Raw genomic sequence first — 10,666 nt, 5'->3', positions numbered from 1 at the left:
CTCTCTGATTTTCTCAAGCAAACAGAGTAAACAGATTGAAAATGACATGGTTAAAAGTGTTGAGATGTGTGTGATTTTATATTCAAGATGTGTTCGCTATATTTTGCTGAAAATGAACAGGCTCAGTGGTCCAAGGGAAAGTATGTTGTTTGGTATCTGTGCAAAAATATATATATATTTTTTTATTGTCACATGCACCAGATAGGTGCAGTGAAATGTAGGCTGACCCAGTAAAACAACACATTATACTACTATGGCTGACCCTGTAAAACAACACATTATTCTACTATGGCTGACCCAGTAAAACAACACATTATTCTACTATGGCTGACCCTGTAAAACAACACATTATTCTACTATGGCTGACCCTGTAAAACAACACATTATTCTACTATGGCTGACCCTGTAAAACAACACATAATACTACTATGGCTGACCCTGTAAAACAACACATTATTCTACTATGGCTGACCCTGTAAAACAACACATTATTCTACTATGGCTGACCCTGTAAAACAACACATTATACTACTATGGCTGACCCTGTAAAACAACACATTATTCTACTATGGCTGACCCTGTAAAACAACACATTATTCTACTATGTCTGACCCTGTAAAACAACACATTATTCTACTATGGCTGACCCTGTAAAACAACACATTATACTACAATGGCTGACCCTGTAAAACAACACATTATTCTACTATGGCTGACCCTGTAAAACAACACATTATACTACTATGGCTGACCCTGTAAAACAACACATTATTCTACTATGGCTGACCCTGTAAAACAACACATTATTCTACTATGGCTGACCCTGTAAAACAACACATTATACTACAATGGCTGACCCTGTAAAACAACACATTATTCTACTATGGCTGACCCTGTAAAACAACACATTATACTACTATGGCTGACCCTGTAAAACAACACATTATTCTACTATGGCTGACCCTGTAAAACAACACATTATTCTACTATGTCTGACCCTGTAAAACAACACATTATTCTACTATGGCTGACCCTGTAAAACAACACATTATTCTACTATGGCTGACCCTGTAAAACAACACATTATTCTACTATGGCTGACCCTGTAAAACAACACATTATTCTACTATGGCTGACCCTGTAAAACAACACATTATTCTACTATGGCTGACCCTGTAAAACAACACATTATTCTACTATGGCTGACCCTGTAAAACAACACATTATTCTACTATGGCTGACCCTGTAAAACAACACATTATTCTACTATGGCTGACCCTGTAAAACAACACATTATACTACTATGGCTGACCCTGTAAAACAACACATTATTCTACTATGGCTGACCCTGTAAAACAACACATTATTCTACTATGTCTGACCCTGTAAAACAACACATTATTCTACTATGGCTGACCCTGTAAAACAACACATTATACTACAATGGCTGACCCTGTAAAACAACACATTATTCTACTATGGCTGACCCTGTAAAACAACACATTATACTACTATGGCTGACCCTGTAAAACAACACATTATTCTACTATGGCTGACCCTGTAAAACAACACATTATTCTACTATGGCTGACCCTGTAAAACAACACATTATACTACAATGGCTGACCCTGTAAAACAACACATTATTCTACTATGGCTGACCCTGTAAAACAACACATTATACTACTATGGCTGACCCTGTAAAACAACACATTATTCTACTATGGCTGACCCTGTAAAACAACACATTATTCTACTATGTCTGACCCTGTAAAACAACACATTATTCTACTATGGCTGACCCTGTAAAACAACACATTATTCTACTATGGCTGACCCTGTAAAACAACACATTATTCTACTATGGCTGACCCTGTAAAACAACACATTATTCTACTATGGCTGACCCTGTAAAACAACACATTATTCTACTATGGCTGACCCTGTAAAACAACACATTATTCTACTATGGCTGACCCTGTAAAACAACACATTATTCTACTATGGCTGACCCTGTAAAACAACACATTATTCTACTATGGCTGACCCTGTAAAACAACACATTATACTACAATGGCTCACTCACTTCCAAGATGGCGTAGCAGTCAGACGTCTTTGTCTTGTCTCGTCCCATGTGTATATATCTTTTTCTTCACATTCTTTTTAATATTTTTCCTAAACCTCAACTTCAAAACACTCTCCTGCAACCTGCCTCACCCAATGTGGTGTGGATTTGTTTTTTTCCCCCTAAAGTATTTATATTTACTTCCGAACTGGAATACCTCAACTGACGCTAGCTAGCTAACTAGCTACCAGCTATCAGTCAGCTAACCACTGCTAGTGGTCATCAGCTAACCTTTAGCTCGGAAAGCTCTCACCAGTTCGTACAACGCGTTTCAAACCAGAGCATACCGGACCTATCTTTCTCTCCATATCCCCGAATTCCTACCACAAACTCTGAACCTTTTCATCTGGATCATCACAGCTAGCTAACCGCAACCAGGGTTGACTACTCCTGGCTAACGTTTCCATCCCATTTCTAGCACCAACTAGCCTGGGGATAGCCCATTCTAGAACCATCTCCCGGCTCACGCCGGTATGGGGCACGGAAACCCGCCGATCCTCTACGACTGGAATACCGACATAATCTGCCCGAGGATTCTAACAGGCCCCTCAGGCACGACGCCCGCTGAAGGCCCATTCTGCTTACATGCTTTCCTACCTAGACCTACTTGGAACCCTACTAATTCCACGACTGGTCTATCGGCGTCACCTCACAAAGAGGCAAAAACAGACTTACCCCCATCGCGACGTCCCCCAAAGGCTAACTTGCTATCCCCGGTCTACTAACTGCTAGCCCCTGCTAACTGCTTGCTTGCTAACCCGGTCTGATAACTGCTAGCTTGTTTAGCCCCGGCCTACTAACTGTTAGAGTGTTAGCATCGGCCTGCTAACTGTCTGAATCGCTGTGTTCCCAGTCAGCCCAACCACTCACTGGACCTATATGTTCACTTAGCTACGCATGCCTCTCTCTAATATCAATATGCCTCGTCCATTACTGTCCTGGTTAGTGATTACTGTCTTATTTCACTGTAGAGCCTCTAGCCCTGCTCAATATGCCTTAACCAACCATGTTGTTCCACCTCCTACATTTATGATGACATCACCTGGTTTAAACATCTCTAGAGACTATATCTCTCTCATCATTACTCAATGCCTAGGTTTACCTCCAATGTACTCACATCCTACTTTACCTTTGTCTGTACACTATGCCTTTAATCTATACTATCGTGCCCAGAAACCTGCTCCTTTTACTGAACGTGCTAGATGGCCATTTCGTATAGCATTTAGCCATTCCCTTATCCTACTTCTCCTCTGTTCTTCTGGTGATGTAGAGGTTAATATAGGTCCTGCAGTGCCTAGCTCCACTCCCACTCCCCAGGTGCTCTCATTTGTTGACTTAGGTAACCGAAAAAGCCTTGTTTTCATGCATGTTAACATTAGAAGCCTACATTAGAAGCCTTCCTCACCATCTTAAATAAGCATGCCCCATTCAAAAAATGCAGAACTAGGAATAGATATAGTCCTTGGTTCACTCCAGACTTGTCTGCCCTTGACCAGCACAAAAACATCCTGTTGCGTTCTGCATTAGCATCGAATAGCCCCCGTGATATGCAACTTTTCAGGGAAGCAGCTCACAGATCACTGCACCTGTACATAGCCCATCTATCTACCTACCTCATCCCCATACAGTATTTATGTATTTATCTTGCTCCTTTGCACCCCAGTATCTCTACTTGCACATCCATCTTCTGCACATCTACCATTCCAGTGTTTAATTGCTATATTGTAATTACTTCGCCACCATGGCCTATTTATTGCCTTACCTCCCTTATCTTACCTCATTTGCACTCACTGTATATAGACTTTTTGTCTTCTTTTGTTCTACTGTATTATTGACTATGTTTTGTTTATTCCATGTGTAACTCTGTGTTATATGTGTCGAATTGCTATGCTTTATCTTGGCCAGGTCGCAGTTGTAAATGAGAACTTGTTCTCAACTAGCCTACCTGGTTAAATAAAGGTGAAATAAAAAAAAATCAAAAATGGCTGACCCTGTAAAACAACACATTATACTACTATGGCTGACCCTGTATAACAACACATTATTCTACTACTTTTATTATTACTATCTATATTTCTCCTATAATCCCTGCCTTGTTTCATTCTGAAATATAAAGAATAAATGTTTGTTTGATTTTAGGCCCTCTAATCCCCATTCCCTGTTTGTGACTCTAATTCTGTAGCCTATCACATTAGTACATCATTATGCAATCACAATCTCCACTATTCATTTATCCTGTACATTCAATTGTTTTACCCGGGTTATGTAAACAAAAAAATGCCTGAATATATAGTTGATGTTTTTTACTGCTAGATTGATGCCTCCATTGTGAGTGGATGTGATGTCCAGAAAGTTATCTAAGTGTTTGGATTTACTGGTTGCTTTCTGGTATTCTCCTGTTTTGTTTTGGGCCCATCTGTATGAATTTCATTTTTTTCTCTCCCCAATTTCATGGTATCCAATTGGTAGTTACAGTCTTGTCTCATCACTGCAACTCCCGTACGGACTCAGGAGAGGCGAATGTCAAGAGCCGTGTGTCCTCCTAAACACAACCCAACCCCGCACTGCTTCTTGACACAATGCCCGGAAGCCAGCCGCACCAATGTGTCGGAGGAAACACGGTACACCTGGCGACCGTGTCAGCATGCACTGCGCCCAGCCCGCCACAGGAGTCGCTAGTGTGCGATGGGACAAGGACATCCTTGCCGGCTGAACCCTCCCCTAACCCGGACGACGCTGTGCCAATTGTGCGCCGCCCCATGGATCTCCAGGTCGCGGCCAGCTGCGATAGAACCTGGACCCGAACCCAGAATCTCTAGTGGCACAGCTTTAGACCACTGCACCACTCGGGAAGCCTTTACCCTGGTTATTTCTAAATAAATCTGATTTGTTTTATAAAATATCTACAGTCTCCAGGAATGCATTGCCTTGTCATTTTAAGAATTTAATTGCCTCAAAATTATAAATTAACTGTAGTTATAATTGTAACTATTTTATAGTTTCCTGCTGATTTGTAGCAAGTGGTGCCCCATTAAAGATGTCATAGTAATAGGTGTACACAGAATTAGAGTTACAGTTGAAGTCGGAAGTTTACGTACACCGTAGCCAAATACATTTAAACTCAGTTTTTCACAATTCCTGACATTTAATCCTCGGTAACATTCCCTGTCTTAGGTCTGTTAGGATCACCACTTTATTTTAAGAATGTGAAATGTCACAATAATAGTAGAGGGTCATTTTTTTTCAGCTTTTCATCACATTCCCAGTGGGTCAGAAGTTTACATATACTCAATTAGTATTTGGTAGCATTGCCTTTAAATTGTTTAACTTGGGTCAAACATTTTGGGAAGCCTTCCACAAGCTTCTCACAATAAGTTGGGTGAATTTTGGCCCATTCCTCCTGACAGAACTGGTGTAACTGAGTCAGGTTTGTAGGCCTCCTTGCTCACACACACTTTTTCAGTTCTGCAAACACATTTTCTATAGTATTGATGTCAAGGCTTTGTGATGGCCACTCCAATACCTTGACTTTGTTGTCCTTAAGGCATTTACCACAACTTTGGAAGTATGCTTGGGTTCATTGTTAATTTGGAAGACTCATTTGCGACCAAGCTTTAACTTCCTGACTGATGTCTTGAGACGTTGCTTCAATATATCCACATCATTTTTCTTCCTCAAGATGCCATCTATTTTGTGACGTATCACCAGTCCCTCCTGCAGCAAAGCACCCCCAAGACATGATGCTGCCATCCCCATGCTTGACGGTTGGGATGGTGTTCTTCGGCTTGCAAGCCTCCCCCTTTTTCCTCCAAACATAACGATAGTCATTATGGCCAAACAATTATATTTTTGTTAAATCAGACCAGAGGACAATTCTCCAAAAAGTACAATCTTTGTCCCCTTGTGCAGTGGCAAACCGTAGTCTGGCTTTTTTATGGTGGTTTTGGAGCAGTGGCTTCTTCCTTGCTGAGTGGCCTTTCAGGTTATGTCGATATAGAACTTGTTTTATTGTGGATATAGATACTTTTGTACCTGTATGATGGCTTTGTGGTCCCATGGTGTTTATACTTGCATACTATTGTTTGTACAGATGAACGTGGTACCTTCAGGCGTTTGGAAATTGCTCCCAAGGGTAAACCAGACGTGTGGAGGTCTACAATTTGTTTTCTGAGGTCTTGGCTGATTTTTGAATTTCCCATGATGTCAAGCAAAGAGTCACTGAGGTTGAAGGTGGGCCTTGAAATACATCCACGGGTACACCTCCAATTGACTCAAATTATGTCAATTAGCCTATCAGAAGCTTCTAAAGCCATGACATCATTTTCTGGAATTTTCCAAGCTGTTGAATGGCACTGTCAACTTAATGTTTAAACTTCTCACCCACTGGAATTGTGATACAGTGAAATAATCTGTCTGTAAACAATTGTTGGAAAAATGACTTGTGTCATGCACAAAGTAGATGTCCTAACTGACTTGCCCAAACTATAGTTTGTTAACTAGAAATTTGTGGAGTGGTTGAAGAACTAGTTTTAATGACTCCAACCTAAGTGTATGTAAACTTCCGACTCCAACTGTACGTGAATAGAACTGTGGTGAAGGAATGGCTCCACTTCCCACCTCTAACAGGTTGTTGTATGAGAAACACTGAGACAGGAGGCCCGGCATTGTGAAGTTGGCCCACCAGATTCCATCGATCCAGGCCAGAAAGATCTACCGGCTGTGGCACTCAGCAGATGAGTGCACCCGGAGGATAGCTCACTGCACAGTTAATGAATCAGAGTTCAAAGAAATATGTCTGACAGACTGTGGGAGCAACACAAAGATGCCCTCCCTTGACAACTGGCTTAGTGACGCCGCAGTGCCCAATCCAGTACTGGTCTTGTAATTACCAAAGGCTTGCGTCCCCATACCTTGAGTTGCCAGGCTGATCCATTTCCACATTTCCTTGCTAATCCCTCCAGGCCTTGCTAATCCCTCCACAGTGGGATTCAAGCAAGGTCCGTACAGCAAAGGACTTAAGTTGAGGGCCAATGTTTATCCCACCTGGATACTCGCAAAGGGAAGCCCGGAGATGGATTCCTCTTGCAGGTGCTGGCAGCCTTGTATGAATCTTGCTCACACATCCTGGGTCAATGCCCGTCGATCCAAGGAGCACGCATAATTAGGCACAACAAGGTGTGTGACCTATTAGTAATGGAAGCCGAAAGAAACAGATGGAATTTTATCAAGGAGATGCGCATCTCCACACTGGATGGGGGACTTAGGAAACCAGACTAGTTATTTGCAAAAAACTATGCAAATTTGGTTGTTGATGTTACGGTGCGATACGAAGTCACCTTTGACACCTTCGAGATGGCTAGATCTGAAAGAATGGATGGAGCAACAGGGAGGTAGTGCTCAATCATAAACATTCTGCAAGGAGTCAATAGGGCCACCTTCTTTGGGTTCCCGGTAGGGGCCAGGGGCAAGTGGCCGACTCATAACAATCAAGTATTGCGAGCCATGGGAGTATCTCGGTCCCGAAGAGCGGCCTTCACAAAGCTGGTAAGCTGGTGTCCTGTTCTACTCCATAGATCTGCTGAGAGAATTATTCTGTGCAGACCAGCTCGAGGAAGATGCACAAAGGCACAAGGGTATTTAAACAACCCGGGGCACACAGGCTAAGTGCATAATGATCTTCCTCCCTACTCCATAAAACGAATACCCTAACCGCGGTTGGAAGCCAATTAAGCTGGTGGAATGTGGGACTCTGGTGACGGTGCAGGCCAAAGAGAGTAAACAGGAGATGCTCACAACATACATCCACCCATACTCACACACATATGCACGCTTGGTAAGAAGCGCAGAGACGGTCTGGTACCAAGTATTACACACACACTCACACTGGCAAAACTCACACATAGTCTTACACTTTCATACATCCAATTCCCAGCCAAATAATCCCTCTTGTATTGCCTTCAGGTCTTTCCGAATTCTGGACAGGGACAAGCAGTGAAAATAAACCCAGCTGAAGGACCCTGGGTAGTAGCGTCAGGTCTTGGATCTCTCTTCTCCAGGTAAGTAAATGCGTAGCACATTGATGTCTAGACAAGGTGACTGACGACCAGTCTGTAAACCAGAAAAGGATTAGAACTAAACTGACATGTGGCTGAACCGAATGACATATTGATGATATTCAAAGGAGCCAAGCCCCGTTTCGCCGGTGCTCCTCATGTCAAAGTGAAGAAATGAATGAAGCAGGGTATTCGGTGGGTAACTATGATCCTCTTTAAGTAGTCAATTGGTCACACACTGCTCTAAAACGGCCAGAGTAGTCTCTGTCACTCCCCCATTGCTGACCAGAAATTAGCTAGGCTAATAACTCACTAACTAGCAAAGAATATGAATAAATGTGCACAAGTGGCTAAACGCTTTGATCTCTAAACAGAATCCTCATCTGATACACTCTGCCTAAAACAAAATCACAGACTTGTTTTGGTATGTTGCATTGAAAGGGGCTAATATAATGTTGATTTGATCACAATTCCCACAGTAGAGGGAAATGTTGATAGTGTAAACTAACGTGCAAAGTTCTAGTAAAGTTGAGTGAAGTTCAATCTCATGCGTTTTAGCACGGGCTGCTATTTCTTCTGTGTGGCAGTCCTGTGGGGAGCTGCGTGCCTGCAGGGGGCTTTAAGGAAATATTATTTTATGTAAAGTCAATAAACATTTGTAAGAAATCGCCAAAGTCTAAAAATACTAAACTAATTGCCATTGACTGGAGGGATGAGGTTGCTGAACCAATAACAGTTGGATGTACTCATGAAGGCCAAAAATCTCTGCTCTTCACTTCTTTAGGACTTCTGCTCCTGCTGTTGTACATGTTTTCTTCTGAGGTACCCAACTTCCAGACCAGATCACTCAACTTTGTGTGCGACGTACGCACAAGGTGGAACATGAACAACCTGGAGGTTGCCATGGTGAGAGACTTGTCAATCACACAGAAATCTACACATTGTGTCTATCTTGTCTGTTTTATGTATCTTTTATGTTTACCTGATCCATACAGGTTGGCTGTAGTGGTTCAGACCAACTCCCCTCCTCCCTTCAGCTACCCTGTGTCAGGATTCTAAAGCCATCCTGGCATCACAAATCTGTAAGTGTTTCTCTATAACACTTACATCTATAATGCTCTATAACACATAAAGTCAAAGTTGCAAATCGATTGTGTGTGACTCCCTAGCTGCAGCAGAAGCATGCTGAGGTGAGAGGTGCTCTGGGGGTGTTGTTGGATGGTGTGGGAAGAGTGAGGACACGGAAAACTCAGCTGTCAGTCATCTTTGCTGGAGAGACTGGTGCATGGAATCACAAACTACCTGCACAGTCACCAACCTGGACATCACAGTGAGACGCACAGACATGCACACACATACACACAAACTCACGCATGCACAGACAGAGGCACACACACACTCACTCTCTTTCATTCATGCCAGCTCTCTCTCTCTTCCTCACTCCCAATCTGCCCTCACAAACACTTGACTGTGTGTCTGTTGGTCCACAGGGTGACAGATCCAGACCCAGGCTGTCCCAGCCAGCAGACCCAGGTGCTGCAGCTGTACGGCAGGCTGCTCCGGGGGAAGCTGGAGTGGCTCTCACTGGACCTCAGAGACAATTGCTTGGACCAAATCAAATCAAATTGCATTTGTCACATGCAATGAATACAACAGGTTACCGTGAAATGTTTACTTACAAGCCCTTAACCAACAATGCCGTTTTAAGAAAATGTAGTTCAGAAAAGTAACACAAAAACATAACAATAACAAGGCTATATACAGGGGATATCGGTACCGAGTGAATATGTGTGGGTTACAGGTTAGTCAAGGTAATTGAGGTAATATGAACATGTAGGGGGTGTCAATGCAAGTAGTTCTGGTGACCATTTGATTAATTATTCAGCAATCTTTTGGCTTGGGAGTAGAAGCTGTTGAGGAGCCTTTTGGACCTAGACTTGGAGCTCCGGTACCGCTTGCTATGTGGTAGCAGAGAGATATGTCTATGACTTGGGTGACTGGAGTCACTCTAGTGATGTACTGGGCCGTACCCACGGCCCTCTGTAGCGCCTTACGGTGGGATGCCGGGCAGTTGCCATACCAGGTGGTGATGCAACCAGTCTATGGTGCAGCTGAAGAACTTTTTGAAAATTCTGGGGACTCATGCCAAATCTTTTCAGTCTTCTAAGGGGGAATAGGCATTGTCATGCCCTCTTCACAACTGTCTTTGTGTGTTTGGACCATGATAGTTTGTTGGTGATGTAGACACCAAGGAACTTGAAGCTCTCAACCCCCTCCACTGCAGCCCCCTCGATGTGAAGGGGGTGTGTTCGGCCCTCCTTTTCCTGTAGTCCACTATCAGCTTCTTTGTCTTGCTCACGTTGAGAGGTTGTTGTCCTGGCACCACACTGCCAGGTGTCTGACCTCCTCCTTATAGGCTGTCTTGTCGTTTTCGGTGATCAGGGATAATAGCCTGGGAGTTCTTCTAGCTCTCTCCCACTTTATCAAG

Source organism: Oncorhynchus mykiss, chromosome 24 (genome assembly GCF_013265735.2).
Source record: "Oncorhynchus mykiss isolate Arlee chromosome 24, USDA_OmykA_1.1, whole genome shotgun sequence".
NCBI classification, from domain to species: domain Eukaryota; kingdom Metazoa; phylum Chordata; class Actinopteri; order Salmoniformes; family Salmonidae; genus Oncorhynchus; species Oncorhynchus mykiss.
This window is presented reverse-complemented; position numbering follows the sequence as displayed.